Source organism: Notamacropus eugenii, chromosome 4, assembly GCF_028372415.1.
Source record: "Notamacropus eugenii isolate mMacEug1 chromosome 4, mMacEug1.pri_v2, whole genome shotgun sequence".
In the NCBI taxonomy this organism is placed as follows: domain Eukaryota; kingdom Metazoa; phylum Chordata; class Mammalia; order Diprotodontia; family Macropodidae; genus Notamacropus; species Notamacropus eugenii.
In genome coordinates this window covers 59,820,563-59,840,111 of record NC_092875.1, presented here as the reverse complement: position 1 = coordinate 59,840,111, position 19,549 = coordinate 59,820,563, and the positions used below count along the sequence as shown (strand labels likewise).

At 36.5% G+C, this 19,549-nt stretch overlaps 1 protein-coding gene and 1 pseudogene across 2 annotated transcripts in view; one reads left to right on the top strand and one right to left on the bottom strand.

Moving 5' to 3' along the window:
* The window catches only part of MED26 (mediator complex subunit 26), a 111,299-nt gene that overhangs the window by 18,523 nt on the left and 73,227 nt on the right, over nt 1-19,549 (top strand). Inside the window, exon 1 of one of the 2 annotated variants that reach the window (XM_072601262.1) lies at nt 12,356-19,549. This exon is cut by the window's right edge and continues 24,255 nt beyond it. The exons of the other annotated variant lie outside the window; for it this stretch is intronic. The gene's annotated coding sequence lies outside the window, so the exon portion shown is untranslated. Of the gene's footprint in view, nt 1-12,355 lie in introns of those variants that run through there. 2 annotated transcript variants of the gene reach the window in all.
* On the bottom strand, nt 11,586-12,262 carry LOC140499611 (mitochondrial import receptor subunit TOM20 homolog; annotated as a pseudogene).

Here is a 19,549-nt window from a genome sequence, read left to right as displayed (position 1 = left end):
GACTTGTAAAGCCCTTCATAACCTGGACCCTTCCTAGCTTTCCATTTTTCTTATACATTATTCCCTTGCCATTACTCTGAACCAGTGTCCGTGGCCTCCCTGCTGTTTCTCAAACCGAACGCTTAATTTCCTTGCATTTGTATTCACTGTCCTCCATGCCTGGAATTCTTTCTTTCTTCATTTCCATTTCCCACCTTCCCTGTCTTCCTTTGTCTCCACTGAAGTCCCACCTTCTACAAGAATCCTGGCACATAGTATGCATTTAATTAATGCTTGTTTTACTTAACAACCCTTGTGTCACTTCCCAAAATGAAGAATTTACAAAATGAGAAAGAACTGACTTTCAGTTTGCTATACATAGGGCATTTTCCTTTAATTTACTCTCCCCAGTGTTCACTTTACAGCTTTTGTCCTGTCTCTGCACATTTGCAGAAATGACCTCCTTGCCTGGAATGCACCCCTCTTCATCTCTACTTTCTAGAATGCTTATCTTTCTTTAAAGAGTGCTCAGGTAAAACTCCTTTGCGAAGCTTTTGCTGATTGAGTGCTTTCCCTCCACAAATTAGCTTCTCTTTTCTTATCTTTGTAGGTGACGTATTCTGCAAAAACCACAGACCACTGTTTTCTTCCCTCCCCCCTTTTTCCCCCAAGTATATAGCAATACAAATTCCCTAAGGCAGAGGTTCTTTCTGGTGCTTCACCCACCCTCTGCCCAGGCTAGATAGCACTGGGTAAAATGTTTATAGCACTACTTTGAATTCCCCTTCTTACTTCCTCTACTATGCTATATAAATATATAAATTCTCACCCTGGAAGTTCACTCTGCTCCTGGAGCCCCTTCCACTGATTGACTGGTTCTTCCCATAACCTCCATTTAAAGAAAAGTGTCCAGGTCAGCCTTTGTCTTGTTTCTCTCTGAGTTTGACTCTTGACTCTGTGCTATGCTCCTGTGGTCTGGCAACCCCCTGACCCAAGGGTGGGGAACCTGTCCTCAGGGCCACATGTAGCCCTCCAGGTCCTCAAGTGCAGCCCTTTGAGTGAATCCAAACTTCACAGAACAAATCTTTTTAGTAAAAAGATTTGTTCTGTAAAACTTGGACCTAGACAAAAGGCCACATCCAAGGACCTAGAAGACCAAATGCGGGCTCGAGACTGCAGGCTCCCCTGACCTGGCCCCTAGCTTTTTAGTTTTCTTTTATGTGTTGTCTTCCCTTATTAGAATGTATTGACCTTCAGGTCAGGGACTGTCTTTCTTTCTGCTTGTATTTGTATTTCCAGCACTTAGCATAGTGCCTGATATATGTAAGTGCTTAATAAATGCTTGCTGATGTGTGTGAGTGGAGTGGGGGGGAGACATGGGATGGATGGACAGTTAAACACTTAATTAAGTAGTACTGAGGTCCTCTACAATACTAGCCAACCTTTGATACTTTAGAGGTGAACTGACCAGTCAACTATCTTAAAGACTAACTGTTTTACTTAGGGGAGAAAAAATTTTTAATCGACTTTAAACATAAAGTTTAAGCAAGAGTTTATATATGCTAAAAGGATCTTGGAGCGCCATCAGTGTAGCTACTCTTTACATACCTGTACAGACTGCAGTCCTTTCATAACTTTTCATTTTATGTGAACTCTTGTTTGTGTCATTCTATAAATATATAGAGAGCAGAGGTTCTTTATCCTTTTTGTTTCATGGACACCTTTGGCTGTCTGATGAAACCTATGGACCACTCAAAGAATAATGTTCTTGAGTGCATAAAATGAAATACATAGGATTGCAAAGGAAAGCAATTATATTGAAATATGGTCATGGAAATATTTTTTAAAAGAAGTTTAAGGACCCTTATGTTAACCACCCTTATTATAAAAGGATCCACTTAATCCATATTCTGGAGAGTTCTTTGAATAATTCAAGAGTGCCACTGAAAAAATTATGAAAATCAAAGAGAATTTATACCTAATCTTCTAGGAGTTTTGTTTTGAGAAAAAAACAGTAGAATAAACTGTTAATTTGTCCTACTAAAAGGAGGAGAAAAAAATTTCTAATATCAAAAATGAAAAAGAATACATAATAAATGAGGAAACAAAGGAAATTATGAAACTATTTTGCCTAATTACCTACACCAGTAACAGATAAATCAAATGTATGAGTATTTGCAAAAATGCAAAGTACCTAGTTTAGCAGAACAAAAAAATAAAGAAATAATATAGCCTCTGAAAAGGAAATTGAGTTATAAATACTTTTGCCAAAGAGAAAAAAAAACAAATCCTAAGAGCAGATTGATTTACCTGTGAAGAGCATTTATTTTCAATATTGTGTAAGTGATTTCCAAAAATAGAAAAAGAAAATATCCTACCAAATTCTACCATGATAGAAATAGTCTTGATTCCTACACCTGAGACACAAAGCAGAGGAAAAAAAATAGAGACCTACATCCATAATGAATATTGATGCAGAAATATTAAATAAAATACTAGCGTAGAAGCTATAGAAACATGTTGAAAAGACTATCAGTGCCAGGTTGAAATTATATCAGGAATTTTGGGTTGGTTCAATATTAAGAAAACTATAAACAAAATAGACTTTATAGCAAAAAATAACAGTTCTGTCAACAGGCATAGAAAAAATCTTAACAAAATATAATTCACATCTATTAAAAACTCTAGAAAGCAATAGGAATAGATGGACTTTACCTTAATATGGTTCATAGTATCTGTCCAAACCAAGGATGTAAGGGAGATGAACGAGAGGTCTTTCTAATAAGAGCACAGATGTGCTAACTATAGCAGTAGGGCAAGGAAAAAAGAAATTGAAAGGATAAGTATGGATAAAGAGGAAAGAAGTATTGGTTTTTGCAGATGAAATAATAATTTACTTCAATAAACCTAGAGATTCAATTAAAAAAAGAATTGTAACAGTAACTTCAGCCAAGTATATACTAATATGTCGAGCATTTTAAGAAAGATTTTAACTTGTTCAGTGAACACAACTATTTTCGATCAGCTTCCCAGTGGAAAAAAGAAAAATAAAACAACTCTTATGAAGAGTATTTAGAGTCAAGCAAAACATGCTTCTCAATTATCCGTGTCCAAAAAATGTATGTAATTGTATATTCTGAGTCCATAACCTTTTTGTCAAGAGATGGGTAGCATACTCCATCAGTCTTCTGGAATTGTGGGTGGTTATTGTGATGATTAGAGTTCTTAAGTCTTTCTTAGTTATTTGTCTTTACAACGTTGCATAAACCACTTTGGTTTCTAGTTCTTTGTCACCACTAAAAAGAATTGATGTATAATCAAATGAATAAAACTAAAGTGGTGGCTATCAGTATCCATGGTTGTACAAATTGTGGTGTAGGACTGTAATAAAATACTATTTTATATGTTATTGAGCCATAAGAAATGATGAAAGGAATGATGCATACTTCCAATTCACTCTCCAGAATGATTGGATTAGTACACAACCCCACCACTTACCCACAGTGCTTTAGTAAGATCAGTAGGTTTCCACAGAGGTGTTAACTTTAGTAGAGAGTAAGTTCCTTAGGCCAGTGAAATAAAAAAGTCTGGTCCTTCTCCATATAGATACATAGATAAATTAGCCTGATATACTGCTTTATTTACTAACTGCACTTTAGATTTTGAGCATTATATTTTCATTTTTTCACTGAATGATCATACTTATTTCTTTCAAATCATTATAGATTTCATTGAGGAGACTTTGTAGTGATTTGGGCCTCAAATCATTGTTCAATAACTAGTGTCTTTTAAAAAGGCCTCAACTTCAGAATTTTTGGAGGTGGGGTGCTACTGGATAGGTTTGTGCATATTTATGTTGGAATTTTGAAGCTGCTATTCTTTTGCAAATATTGTCTCTTGGCCTTAGGTAACCTGAATAACTTAAATCCAGGTTTACACTTTGTTAAAGTATCTGGGGGAAGATACAAGAGGAAAAAATGTAAAAGCAAGAAAGTGTGCAAAATGAGGATTTGGATCTGCATGAAAAGAGGCATAAGGTTTAAAAGCTGATGTCAAGTTTAGTGATTTTTCTGTATTAATTTTTATACTTGACACCATCCTACATTTGTGGAGTTTATGCATTTCTCTAACCAGTCTGTATGCTTGATAAGGACCAGGACTATGTAAACTTCAAGTGTATCCCTCAGTGTAAGAAAATGTCAGATTTGGGACCTAAACTCAGATCTTTGTTTTCCTTTCAAAAGTAATTTCTAGATGGCAGCACAGGCAGCGACTCAGCTGAATTCTCCCAATATTCCCCTCCAAACAACTTTAAAATAATTCCTCAAATTGAATTCTGGAGTGGCAAAACCAACAAAAGGTTGGGGTTAGACATCTTTCTAGCCCAAGACAACTTAGAAGGTCGACAGTAGAGATCAGAGTGGGAGCCAACCCAGAGCACAGCACACGCAGCAGCAACATCTGGAAGGGGAGAAAGCAGCAGAACCTTCAGGAGTTCCCAGCCTAGAAATGGCAAGGAGATTGGGTTGGACAACTGATCAGAAAGACATTGCAGGGAACTCTTTGCTGGCATTGATTGAAGGATCCAGTTGCATTGCCCATATACAATTCTAGAGTGAAGAGGACTAGCACTTGTGGTCACAGGGGAGTAGGGGTGCTGGTCACAGTTCCAGAGAGAAGAGTGCTTATTATTGTTTACAAGAAAGTAGGGGCTTTGGTTTCAGTTCTAACACAGAAAGGAATACCAGCAAGGGCCCTAGTCACAGTTTCAGGGCAAAGAGGAGTTCAGACACTTGCAGCTACAAAGGAGCAAGGTAAAGACCAGAACACATGCCAGAGAGCAATGACCACACCTCCTCTTGAATCCTACTGATCTGAAAGCACCAAAAACTTCAAACTCCCAGAACTAACTCTGACAGCAGCAGCACAAAAAACCTGAAGCTTGAGACTGCCACCTCTGCCCTGGAAGCAGAACTCAACTTTAAAAGTCAAGAAATAGGCTGGGAAAATAAGCAAACAACAAAAAAGAGCCTGACTATAAAAACTACTATAGTGAAAGGAATGATCAACACACAAATTCAGAAGACAAGATGTCAAAATAGCTATATGCAAAGCCTCAAAGAAAAGATGTGAATTGGACACAAATGCAAAAAGAAATCTTGAAAGTGCTTAAAAAGGATTTGAAAAATCAGAGGTAGAGCAAAAACTGAGAAAAGAAATTAGAGAGGCAAGAAAATTATGAATTGTCAATAATTTGGTAAAAGAGGCACAAAAACATGCTGAAGAAAATAACACCATAAAAAACCAGAATTGACCTAATGGTAAAAAAGGCACAAAAATCCACCAAAGAGAACTCCTTAAAACACAGAATAGGACAAATGGAAAATGAGGCGCAAAAGCTCACTGAAGAAAGTTCCTTAAAAATGAGAATGGACAAGTGGAAGCTGATGACTGCATGAGAAATCAAGAAAATAAAAGTTAAAAGGGTGAAAAAAATAGAAGAAAACATGAAATACCTGAGGGGGGTAATGGGGGGAAAATTGACTTGGAAAATAGATTGATGTGAGATAATTAAAGAATTAATTATTGGACTGCCTGAAAGCTATAGTAAAAAAAAAAAAAGTCCAGACATATTTCAAGAAATTATGAAGGAAATATCCTAGATTTGTTGTTGTTCAGTTGTTTCATCCCTGTTCAACTCTTTTGTGACTGTATTTGGGATTTTCTTGGCAAATATGCTGGAGTGGTTTGCCATTTACTTTTCCAGCTCATTTTCTAGATGAGAAAACTGAGGCAAATAGGGTGACATGACTTGCCCAGAGTCGTACCACCCAGCTGTTCAATATCCTGGAACCAGAGGGTAAAATAAAAATGGAAAGAATCCATTGATCACTTCCTGAGAGATCCCAATGTGGAAACTCCCAAGAATATTATAGCCAAATTCCAGAGCTCCTAGGTTGAGGGGAAAATACTGTAAACAAGTAGAAAGAAACAATTTAAGTATCAGCATCACACAAGATTTAGCATCTTCCAACTTAAAGGAGTGGAAGGTTTAGAATATGAAATTCTGGAAGGCAAAGGAGTTAGGATTACAACCAAGAATCACCCTACTTAGGAAAATTGAACATAATCCTTAAGGGGGGAAAATGAACATTTAATTAAAGACTTTCAAGCATTCCTGATGAAAAGATGACAGCTGAATAGAAAATTTGACTTCCGGATACAAGACTCGAAAAGCATAAAAAGGTAAACATGAAAGATAAATCATAAAGGACTCAATAAGGTTAAACTGTTTCCCTTTCTGTGTGGGAAGATGACACTTGTAACTCTTGAAAACTTTATCATTATTAGGGCAGTTAAAAGAAGTAGCTATCTGCAGAGGGCACAGGTGTGAATTGATTGTGATGAGATAATCTTGCAAAAAAAATAAGGGGTGAGAAAGAGACATGCCCAGGGAGGAGGGGGAAAGAAGAAGAATGGAAGACATCTCAGATAGAAGAGGTGCACATTTCTAACAATAAGGTTGGTGGAGGTAATGGCATTCAGCTGAACTTTTTCAAATCCTAAAAGATGATGCTGTTAAAGTGTTGCATTTAATATGCCAGCAAATTTGGAAAACTCAACAGAGGCCACTGAATTGGAAAAGATGAGTTTATGTACCATTCCTAAAGAAGGACAATGCCAAAGAATGTTCAAATTACCAAACAATTGCACTCATTTCACATGTCAGCAAGGTTATGCTTAAGATACCGTAAGCTAGATTTCAGCAGTATATGAACTGAGAATTACTAGAATAGTTTGGGTTTTTGAAGAGCTAGAGGAACTAGAGATCAGCATTTGCTGAACTACAGAAAAAAGCAAGGCAGTTCCAAGGAAAAAAAAAGGAAATCTGCGTTTAACTGGGTGGATCACAACGAAATGTGGCAAGTCCTCCAAGAAAGATATGGGAATGAGTACCAGATGATTTTACTTGTTCCTGAGGAACCTGAATGCAAGCTAAGAAGCAACAGATAGAACTGAGCATGGAACGCCTGATTGGAAAAGGACTATGATAAGGCTGTATATTGTCACCTTATTTATGTAATTTATAGTCAAAATACATCATGTGAAATGCCAGGCAGGACGAATCAAAAGCCGGAATCAACAGTCTCAGAGTGGCAGATGATAGGATTCTGGTGGCAGAAAATGAAGAGGAATTAAGAACCCTCCTGACTGAGGGTGAAAGAGGAGAGTCTAAAAGCTGACTTGAAAATTAACATAAAAACCCCTGAAGACCATGGCAACTGGTCCCATCACTTCCTAGCAAATAGGAAGAGACGAAATGGAAGTTGTGTCAAATGTTATATTTTCAAGCCCAAAGATCACTGCAGATAGTGACTGTAGTCATGATAGTAAAGGATGATTACTCCTTGGAAGGAGAACGATGACAATTCTGGACAGCATACTAAAAAGCAGAGACATCACTTTCCAACAGAGGATCATATAGTCAAATCTGTGGTCTTTTCAGTAGCAATATGTGGCTGTGGGAGTTGGATTATAAGGAGAGTTGAATTCCATAGAACTGATGTTTTTGAGTTGTGCTGGAGAAGACTTTGGAGAATCCCTTGGAGAGCAAAGAGATCAAATCAGTCACTACTGAAATTAATTCAGGGTGCTCACTGGAAGGTCAAATACTGAAGCTGAAGCTTAAAGACTTTGACCACATAATGAAAGGATAGGATTAATTGGAAAAGACCCCCTGATGTTGGGAAAGATTGAAGGCAAAAGGAAAAAGGGACAGCAGAGGCTGCGATGGATAGATTAATGTCATGGAAATAATGCATATGAACTTGGACAGACTTTGAGAGATAGTGAAGGATAGAAGGGCTAAATATGGTTCATGAGGTCTTGAAGAGTTGGGCACAATTGAAGGACAACAAAAAAGGTGGGCCAAGGAAGAGTTTTTACAGTGGAGTGGGGAAAGGTGGCCAGTGCTTGAATTTCACTCTCATTGGAATGTGTTCAAAGAGGGAATAATGCATCCACTCAGTTGGATATACAAATCTATTTTACCCAGCCCAAAAGTAGGAGTGGAAGAATAAAATAGAAAGGGGGGAGCAGATAGAGAGGAAGGGCTAATTAAGGGAGGAAATGGTCAGAAGCAAAACAGACTTTCTGGGAGGGATTGGGGTGGGGGTGGGGGTGGAGAGATAGACAGACATGGGAAAAATAGGATGGAGGGAAATGCACAGTAAACATAACTGAAAATTGTCACCCATAAAATGGAAGTGGATTTCTGAATGGATTGGGAACCAGAACCCAACAATATGTTGTTTACAAGGAATACATTTGAAATAGACACACATACATACATATATACATACATCCACACACACACCCAGTAAAAACCATAAGGGACTGGAGCAGAATTTATTGTTTTAGCTGAGGTAAAAAAAAGGCAAAGGTACCAATCATGATTTCTGATAAAGCAAAAGCAAAAAATTAAAAGAGATAATCCAGGAAGCTACATTTTGTGTGAAGGTATCATAGACCTTGAAGGAATATCAGTACTAAACATGTGCACCAAATGGAACAATATCGAAATCCTTAAGGGAAAAGTTACATGAGTTCAAAGAGGAAATAGACAGTAAAGCTCTATTAGTGCGGAACTTCAGCTTTCTCCTCAGAACTAGATAAATTTAACTATGAAACAAATAAGTAGTTAAGAAGATGAATAAAATTTTAGAAAAAATAGATATAAAAGAAAAATGGCAGGAAAATAGGAAAGAGGGATATGTGCCTTTTTTCTTAGCTATACATGACACCTTCACAAAAATTGATCAGGTATTAGGGTATAAAACTCAACCAAATGCAGAAAAGCAGAAATAGTAAATACATTCTTTTCAGACCATAATACAATACTAATTACATTGAGTAAAAGCTATGGAAACAGATTAAAAATTAATTGGAAACTAAATAATCTAATCCCAAACAATGAGTGAGCATTCTGGGAATATGGTGTAGTAGGTCAGAAAATTCTAAGTTTTTATGCTTTTCCCCTACAAAAGAGATAAAAATAGCACCTCGGGGCAAACGTAGAGAGGTAAAAGTAAATAAGAGGAGGGACAGAACAGTGGTCCTCCTGGGACAATTGGAGGTAGAAAGAAAAATCCCAGGATGAGGTTTGGTCTTTGTGAAGAGTAAGCACCTGTAGGTGTTAGCTGAGTTAGGAGGTTGTGTTTGCCCCAGACACAGGAGCTTTTACATCTGAAACAGTGATGGGAGTTGGGCATCTGAATTGGGGAAGACGAAGGGGACCTCTGTGGACAAGGAATGCCCAACCCAGCTGTGTGTGGAGACATGGCCGAGGGTGACAAGGAAGCAGAACATGCCCAGTGAGTGCAGAAGCAGTGACGCAGGAATATTGCTGCCTGTGGAAGGCTGGACATCTGGGTTTTGGTTCCAGGCTAGAGGAGAGTATCTGAGGACAGACACCATCCCCCATCCCCCAGGACTAGAGGTGATTACAAAAACTAAGCTACTACAAATAAAAGGCAAAGGAGAAACTCTATCAGAGTTAGAGACTGGGGTTTGTCTTCAGAGGAGGATACTGAAGCAAAGAAATACTCTTCTATCCCAAAGAGTAACGTTAATTGGTCTTTTAAAAGAATTAAAAAAGACTTTAAAAATCAAATGAGAGGTTGAGGAAATACTTTAAAAGAAAAAAAAAATCCAAGAAAAACAAGAAGATTATGAAAAGTTAGAAAAGGAGATCCAGATTCTTACGGAAGAAAACAACTCTTTGAAAATCAGAATTGGGCAAGGGGGAGCCAGCAAAGTTCTAAGAGATCAAGAAATAATAAAACAAAATATAAAGAATGAAAAAAATAGAAAAGAATGTGAAGCATCTCGTAAGAAAAACAGCTGATCTGGAGAATAGATCAAGAAGAGAAAACATAAGAATAATTGGATTACCTGAAAGCTATGATTAAAAAAAGAATTTTGATGCAATAATATAAGAAATAATTAAAGAAAATTATCTTGAAGCATTAGAAGAAGAAGGAAAAGTAGAAATTAAAAAAAAAAAAATACTGATCACCTGAAAGAGATCCTAAGAGGAAAACTCACAGGAATATTGTAGTCAAATTCCAAAATCCCCAGCTCCAGGATAAAGTATTACGAGTAATAAGAAAAAAGCAATATAAGTTTGACAGTACCACAATTAGAGTCATACAAGACCTAGCAGTGGAGACACTTAAAAGACCCCAAGTTTTGGAACACTATATATTAAAGAGCAAAAGAACTGGGATTCCAGCCGCAAATACCATACCCAGCAGAGTATAATCCTGAGTGAAAAAAAGGGACATTTAATGAATTGTCAGGACTTGTTTTTAAACAAAAAAAGGAAGCAAAGATGGACAGCTCTCAATACAGCACATAGTATTTATTATATAGGCTTTCTTGTAGTGAAAATTAGTTGCTGTATGTTTTGAATCCTCTCATGTTCTGCTATGCACATGACATTTTTTCTTTTAATATTTGTTTATAATGTTTCTTTTTCTTATTGTCTAAGTTTTAAAGTCTAAAATAAAAAAAGGAAAAAAGTGGGTGGATCAAAGGACAAATCATAGAAGCAACTAAACCAGGAAGAGCAAAAACAGTGAAGGGAAAACTGCAGACTAATTTTTGTAGTGAAAATGGATGCAAATATTTTTTTAACCATTTTGGAACAGGTAATTAATATTTGTGACAGGTAAGACAAACATGCATGAAAAATACACCATAACTAAGTGGCTTTAATGATGAGGAAGATACTCATAGAGCTGAAAAGACCTCAGATTATTTAATACAAATCTCTCATTTTACAACAGTTCTGTGATAAAAGTTTTTCCTACATCACTCACAGTCATTAGTGGCAGAACAGAACTAGAACACAAGTTGCTTGTTACCGCTTCAGTGCTCTTTCCAATAACTCTGATTTGTAAGATAAATATCCAGGACGCGTAAGCTTGTTTTAAATAAAATAGTTTTCCAAGGGTTTTTTGGTTGTTGATAGCTGTTGTCCTATACACCAAAAATATCTCTTAAATGTATCCATGGTTATCTTTATGAATAGGAAATACTTCACATCCAGTGATTTTTCACAGCTTGTTAGCTTTGGTAAATTAAAAAAAGTTAGCAGTTTTCTATTACACTACAAAATTTACTAGGATAAACCAGATCCACCCATTAGCTTGCTAACATGGAGTACGGAATTCTTTTTATTGCCTTAATTTTTATTTTTCAAAAATGAGCACTGGGTATTTTCAACACGTAGTAGTGTCATGTCATATGTATCTTAACAACTGCTTATTTTAGCAACAAACAAAATGAGTAATGTTTAGATAATTCATGGTGCATTTATGAAATGAAATTTTTTTTTATCAAAATACACTTCTCACTAAGATAAATAAAATCCAAGTAAACCTACCTACACAAAGTTAGAATCAACTTTGGTGGATTTCAGTGTAATACATAGTCCATAATGAGCATGTTTGCCCTTTCCTCTCCTTCACTCCCCACACCCCCTGTTGCTGCTCATCTTCTGAGCTAAGAATTATTTAAAAATTTTTTATTAAGATTTTATTATGTTGACATGTTTCTCATTCCACATCATCTTCAGCCAATCTCTGTACACTCATAATTCTCTGGCTAATTGTTAGCAGCTTAGTCAGGAGCATTTGGAACACTGGTGATGGAAGGGTTTGCTGTAAAACTTGCACAACTGTTGTAGCTGCCCACAGACAGCAATGGCATTTGTCAAGTGGTCAACACCTTTTTCATATTCACCTTGGGCTAGTAATTCCTCACCAAGTTGTATTTCTTCAAGAAAGAATTTCTGAACAGCTTCTGTGTCTTTAAGGTCAGGTAACTTGGAAAGCCCAGCTCTCTCTTTAGCAAGCTTCTGTTTCTTTCTTCGCTGTTGAAGCCTGTTCTTGAAGTTGGGGTCGCTCTGTCTCTAGCAATTGAAGTAAATACAGTAGCCAATAAAGAGGACCCCACACACGCCGCAGTGGTGCCACTCTGCCACACCATGTTTGCAACTGCTGCTCGTGGTGAAGGTAGCAGCAGTGATGCTATCCCCCAAACCCAAAGAGTAGGCTTGCTCCGCTATGTCAAGGGCGGAGCCAGCCAGAGACCATGCAACAATGTTAAATAAAATACTAGCAAAGAGATTACAGCAATATATTACAAGGATCATAAATTGTAACCAGGTGGGATTTATACCAGAAATGCAGGGCTGGTTCATTATTAGGAAAACTATCAGCTTAATTGACCACATCAGTAAAGAAACCAACAAAAATAATATGATTATCCCAATAGAAAAAAAGCTTTGAAGAAAACACAACATTCATTTTTGTCAAAAAAAAAATTACTGGAAAACAGAGGAATAAATGAAGTTTTCCTTAAAATAAGTAGTATCTAAAACCAACAGCAAGCATTATCTGTAATGGGAATAAGCTAGAAACCTTTCCATTAAGATCAGGGATTAAGCGGGGATGCCTATTATCACCATAATTATTTAATATTGTACTGGAAATGCTAGTCAGTAGCATTGATAAGAATAAGAAATCAGTGAGAAATAGGGAGAAAATAGTAAGAAAACAAAAGTATTAATCTTTCCAGATGATATGATGGTGTACTTAGAGAATGCTAGAGAATCAACTAAAAAAGTAGATGAAACAGTGAACAAATTACAAAATATAAAATGAAATCATACAAATCACATTAAAATTTCTGTATTATCAACAAAGTCCAGCAGGAAGAGATACAGAAATTTCATTTAAAATACTTGCAGACAATATGAAGTATTTGGGAGTCTACCTGCCAAGACAAACCCTGGGAGCTATATGAACACAATTCCAGAGCACTTTTCATAAAACACAGATCTAAACAATTGAAGAAATATTGATTGCTCATGTGTAGGCTAATCCAATATGATAAAATTCTACCTAAATTAATTTACTTATTCAGGGCCATACCAGACTACCAAAAATATTTTATAGATCTAGAAGAAAAATAAAAATCAGAACGAGAGGTTGAGAATATGAAGGGAATCAATGAAAAAAAAAGTGAAGAAAGATGTCCTAGTAGTACCAGATATCAAACTGTGGTAATAGTTTGAACAAACAGTTAGGAGGTAGCACCACAAACCACCACAAACAAACAGTTTGAACAAAGTGGTAATCTTTAAAATCTGGGACTGGCTAAGAGTGGTGCATTAGTGGAGTAGATTAGGTACACAATACACAGTAGTAAGTGACCATAGTAATCTAGTGTTTGGCAAACCAAAAGATCTAAGATTCTGTGACAAGAAATCACTGTATAGAAAGGGTGATAATCAAAAGTAAATAAGGGGACCATGGAATATTTTATTTTTCATATCTGTGGATAAGGCAAGAATTTATGACCAAGTAGGTAATGATAGTAAGCCTTACAGGATGCAAAATTGGTAATTTTAATCACAGTAAATTAAAAAGATTTTCCTCATATAGCACCAATGCAGCCAAGATTAGAAGGAAAGCAGAAACCTGGGGAAAAATTACATAGCAAGTCTTTCTGATGAAGACCTTGTTTCTCAAATATATAGAGAGCAAAGTCAAATTTTCTAAGAATATGAGTCATTTCCTGATTGATAAATGGTCAAAGAATACAAACAGGCAGTTTTCAGACAAAGAAATCAAAGCCATTTATGGTTATATGAAAAAATGCTCCAAATTATTGATTAGAAAAATGCAAATTAAAACAATTCTAAGATTTCACCTTACGCTTATCAGATTGGTTAATATGACAGAAAAAGTAAATGGAAAATATTGGAGTGGATATAGAAAAATAGAGACACTAATGCACTGTTAGTGCAGTTATTAAATGATCCAGCCATTCTGGAGAGCAATTTGGGACTATGCCCAAAGGCCTATAAAATTCTGCATGCTCTTTTGACCCAGCAATACCACTACTAGGTCTGTACTAAAAGAGATTAAAAAAAGAGAAAAAAAGACCTATATATACAATAATAAATATAGCAGCTCTTTTTGTGGTGGCAAAGAATTGAAAACTGAGGGGATACACATCTGTTACCTGAACATTGTGGTTATGATTGTGATAGAATATTATTGTGCTATTAGAAATGATGAAGAGGATGCTTTCAGAAAAACTGGCAAAACTTACATGAACTGATACAGAGCGAAGTAAGCAGAACAGAACTGGGAGAACATTGTGTACAGTTGCAGCAGTATTGTACAATGATCAACTGTGAATGTCTTAGCTATTTTTAGTAATAAAATGATGCAAGACTTTTTTTGAAGGACTAAGGATGAAAAATGCTATCTAGAGAAAGAGCCGGTGGAGACTGATTACAGATTGAAGCATACTTAAAAAATAAAAACAACCTTAATTTTCTTTTTTTTTTTAAATTTGGTCTTTATTTTCTTTTAGAACATGACTAATATAAAAATATGTTTTGCATAACTGTCCATGTGTAATCTATATCTAATTGCTTGCCTTCTCAGGGAATTGTAAGAGGAAAAAGGGAGGGAGAGAATTTAGAACTTAAAATTTAAAAACTACATGTAAAAAATTGTTTTTGCAAGTAATTAAAAATATAATTTTCACCTAAAAAAGTTTTAAGTCACTGTTCATTAGAGAAAGAAAATTAAAACATCTGAAATAACTACCTGACATATCAGGATTTGACAATAGGACAAAAAGGGAAAATGACAAATATTGCAGGGGATGTAGAAAACCAGGGACATTAATACCCTGTTGGTGTAGTTGTGGACTGATGTAACCATTCCAGAGAGAAATTTGGATCTGTACCCAAAGGCATACCTGACCCAGCAATACCCAGTACTAGGTTTGTATTCTGAAAATATCAAAGAAAAAGAAAAAGGACTTATATGTATAAAAATTAATAGCAGTTCTTTTTGTTGTGGCAAAGAATTGGAAATTAAGGAGATGTACATCAATTGAAGAATGACTGAACAAGTTTTGATACTTGATTGTGAAAGCAGAATACTTTCAGAAAAGCCTGGAGATACTCAAATGAACTGATGCAAAATGAATTGAGCAGAACCAGGAAAACAGTCTACATAGCAATAGTGATATTGTATGATAATAAACTGAATTACTTAGCTATTCTGATCAGTACAATGATCCAAGCATTCTCAAAGGACTCATGATGAAAAATGACATTGACTTCCAGAGAAAGATCTTAGGGTATTAGGGAGTAAAAATGTAGCATAGCTTTTTCATTTTTTCTATTTTTCTTCCCGTGTGTGTGTGTGTGTGTGTGTGACAACATAGCTAATATGGAAATGTTTTGCATGGTTTTACATGTATAATTGATATAACATTTCTTGATTTATTACTGGGTAGTGGAGGGTTGTAAGGGAGGAAGAGAGTTTGGAACTCAGATTTTTAAAAAATGAAAGCTAAAAATAAATAAGGAGGCTGTCAATTTGGATATACAAAAAAACCTAGTTATTTTCTTTAGCCACAAAATCAGAATAGGAATTGTAGCCGAAAAATGTTTAAGTGCTTCTTCTTTCGCTGAGGAGAATGATTTTTAAAATTTCACTTTGTAGGATTTAGTGATTTTTACCCTCTTTTAATTTCCTGTACTTTGGCAGTTTTGTGAAGCTTATGATCCTCTCCTCAGAATGTGTGAAGTGTATAAAATAACAGATTTACAAAGGAAACTATTCATAATAAGATGCAGTTATCAAAATATTAAAAAATATATCCAAGGACCTCAGTTTTAGAGTCTTTAGATTAGGTAATAGTTGCAATTTAGGGGATGGATACTGGGAATTTGATTTTGGGTCTGTGTGTGTGTGTGTGTGTGTGTGTGTGTGTGTATCTTGATTTTGAAGGGAGATCCTTATTGCAATTTTCCGTACTATGCCATCTCTTTGTTCCTTCTGTAGGAATATTGATCTTGGTTGCTTTTATTATAGATCTCATTCAAGAGTCTCTGCAGTGTTTCTAGACTTGATGCCATCTGTATGGTGTATGCAAAGAAGACCCTAGGTAAAATGGACCTCTCTATTTTTAGGAAATCCTTTTTCCATTTGGACTCTACTCTGGGTATAGCATTTTTCATCCTCAGTCCTTCAAAAAAGTCTTACATCATTGTATTGCTAAAATTAGCTAAGTCATTCACAGTTGATCATCGTACAATATTGCTGTAACTGTACACAACATTCTCCCAGTTCTGCTCATTTCACTATCACAGTGGCAAAAATCTTTCACAAGTATATATCTATTGTATGTCTCAGTAATCGGAGATGCATTAAACAAAGATATCTTTCATGTATCTTTCAAGGAAACATTAATTGATTAGGATATATAAATGGTAACTACCTCCTTTTTTGGGAGGAAGACTTTTTAAAAAAATTTATTTTTATTTTAAACATTGATTTCTATAAGATTTTGAGTTCCAAATTTTCTCCCCATCTCTCCCTTCCCTCCACCTCAAGATAGCACATAATTTGATATAGGTTCTACATATATATTCATATTTAAACTCTTTCCCCATTAGCCATGTTGTAAAGAAGAATTAGAACTGATGGGAGAAATCATGAGATAGAAGAGACAAAGAAAGAGAGAGTCAATAATATGCTTTAATCTTCATCCAGACTCTGTAGTTCTTTTTTTTTCAATGTGGACAGCATTTTCTATCATGAGTCCTTTGGAGTTTTCTTGGAACCTTTCATTGCTGAGAAGAGATGTCTATCAGAGTTAGTCACCTTACATTGAGGCTGTTAACTGTGTACAGTGTTCTCCTCGTTCTGCTAACTTCACTCAGCATACATTCATTCAAGTCTTTATGGGTTTTTCTGCTTGTTTCTAAAAAATTTATTTATTTTTACTTTTTAACATTCAGTTCCATAAGCTTAAATTTTCTCCACCTCCCTCTCCTCCCCCTTCCCCAAGACAGCATGCAAAATAGGCTCTACACATACATTCATATTAAATATATTTTCACATTAGCCATGTTGTACAGAAGAATTAGAACCAATGGGATGAACCATGAGAAAAAAGAAACAAAACCAAACAAAAAAAGCAGATGGTTCTTATCCCAGAAGCTGTAGTCTTTGGGTTTGTCAAATAGTAGATTACTATAGTCATTGAGGGGAAAGACTTTAAGATGTTTCACTTGACTAAAAAAAAAAGTTGGTTTTAAAGCCAATCAAGCATTGTTAGATCTCTTATCCTTTTTTTCTTGTTAATAGTATGCCTGTAATGATATGGTCAGCTGTACAATATAGTTTGCAAAAGCCCATTCATTCCTTTTTTCATCAGCACGGTATTGATGTATTTATAGATTATTTTCATAAAGGTCTTGTAGCAATCTACAGGATGATGGGTTGGTTGGGCTGTCCTTTGTTCTTGAAGAGAACCAAAATGACATCACTATGCTAGGGTCAAGTTTCATTGTGTCAAGACCAATATGATGTAGCACCAATGCGGTATTCACAGTGTCTACAGTGGCTATGAATATGCTGGCATAATTCTGAAACGCAAAATAAAACAGACTCTCCACATGGAAGACAGAACCAAAACATTTATTTAAACACCAGAAAGCCAAATCCTCATAGCAACAAAGAAGTCTATACACAGTAACAATGCAGGGAGCGCCACCATTCCCAAGCCTTCCCACAAACGAACACTCACAGCTCGCTGCCTGCTTCCTTTCTCCCCTTCAGCTCTAACTGCTGTGTCCAGTTTCCTCTCAGCTCTGCTCCATCCATTTGGCAAGCTCCTCCCACACAGAGTCTTGTGACTCAGGCTTCCATGTGACTCAAGCAGGTCACATGGACCTATTATTGGATGGGAAATATCTTCCTATTATGCAAAAATACACTAACAATACATATGAGCTCAGGATGCTCTACTGCAAGTTGGGCACAAATAGTCCATGTGAACGTTTGGGGTGGATACTCCAAATTTACACATCCTGTGTTTCCTTTGAGCTGTCTCAATTTTGCTTTGCTTATAGAGCACAGCACCTTCTCTGATGTGGCTGTGCCATGCTGAGCAGTCCTGTATCAGTGTCTCCCATGTCATACAATCAATTCCAGAGTTCTTAAGGGAGACCTTGAGAGTGTCCCCATACAGCTTCTTCTGACTACTATGTGAACACTTCCTCTGTATGAATTCTCCACAAAATAGTCTTTTTGGGAAGTGTACATTTGGGGTGTAGGGTGTCTTCAGGGAGGACCAATTTTGCATTCAAACAACATGACCAACCCATCAGACTTGTGCTCTCTGAATTAGAGTTTGAATGTCTGGCAGTTTAGTTTTGATTAAGGACCTCAATGTCTGGTACCTTATCCTACCAGATGATCTTCAGAATCTACCAAAGACAGTTCACATTTTTCATATCTATAAGACCGAATGACAGTGCGATTGCCACTTGTAGGAAAACATCATGCCACTATCATCATTGCCTATGCTCCCACCATGATGAACCCTGATGAAGTCAAAGAAAAGTTTTATGAATACCTGGAGACCATTGTCATCAGTGTGCCAGAAGAGGACAAGTGAATATTCTGGGTGATTTTAATGCTAGAGTAGGCTCAGACTACCAGACTTTGCAGGGAGTCCTAGGGAGGAATGAATTGGAAACAGGCTATAGCAGTGGTCACTTACTACTTGAAGATTTATGCATCTCATGACCTTCTCATTACCAACACTGTCTTCCATTTAAATGCAGTAGAAATTCATGGGTGCCCCCTCACAGCAAACATCGGCATTTAATAGACTGTGATCGTAAGGAGAAGAGACTGACAGGAGAGTGACAAAGGCAGTGTGTGGTACAGAGTGCTAGACCTATCATAGACTTACCTTTCCAAGCTAAATATTCACATTCAAGAAAAGTGACCTCCCCAAGGCAGATTACCAGAAGAATTAATATCAACAAAATAGAGCTTTTCTAAAAGTGGGAACAATTTGTTGCTAACTTGGAGGGAAAGTTGAGCCAACACAGTTGGAAACAGTGGAACAGAAGAGGAGTGGGCAGCTTTCAGAGATTTGGTGTACAGCACTGCATTTGCTCATCTGGGTCAGAACACTCACAAACACCAAGACTGGTTTGGTGAAAATGATGGGGAAATTCAGAAGCTGCTAAATGAAAAATGAGAACTCCACAGGGTTTACCAGCAGGATAGTTCATCCATCTCTTAAGAAGGCAGCATTTCATGCCATCAAAGGTAAAGTATAAACAAAGCTTAGAGAGATGCAAGATTCTTGGCTGAGCAAGAAAGCAGATGAAATTTAGTTTTATGCTAATAGTAACAATCCAAAGTGCTTTTATGATGTCCTAAAGGCTATTTATGGACCAGAGGCCTATGGTGCATCACAACTACTCAGTGCTGATGGAGCCATGTTGATTAGTGATAAAGACATGATCCTAGAGAGACAGGCTGAACACTTCCATAGTGTTCTCAACAGACCATCATCAGTCAATACTGAGGCTGTTGACTGTTTACCTCAGGTTGAAATCAATCCCTCCCTAGCTGAAGTTCCAATGGACAAAGAGGTTTTGAAT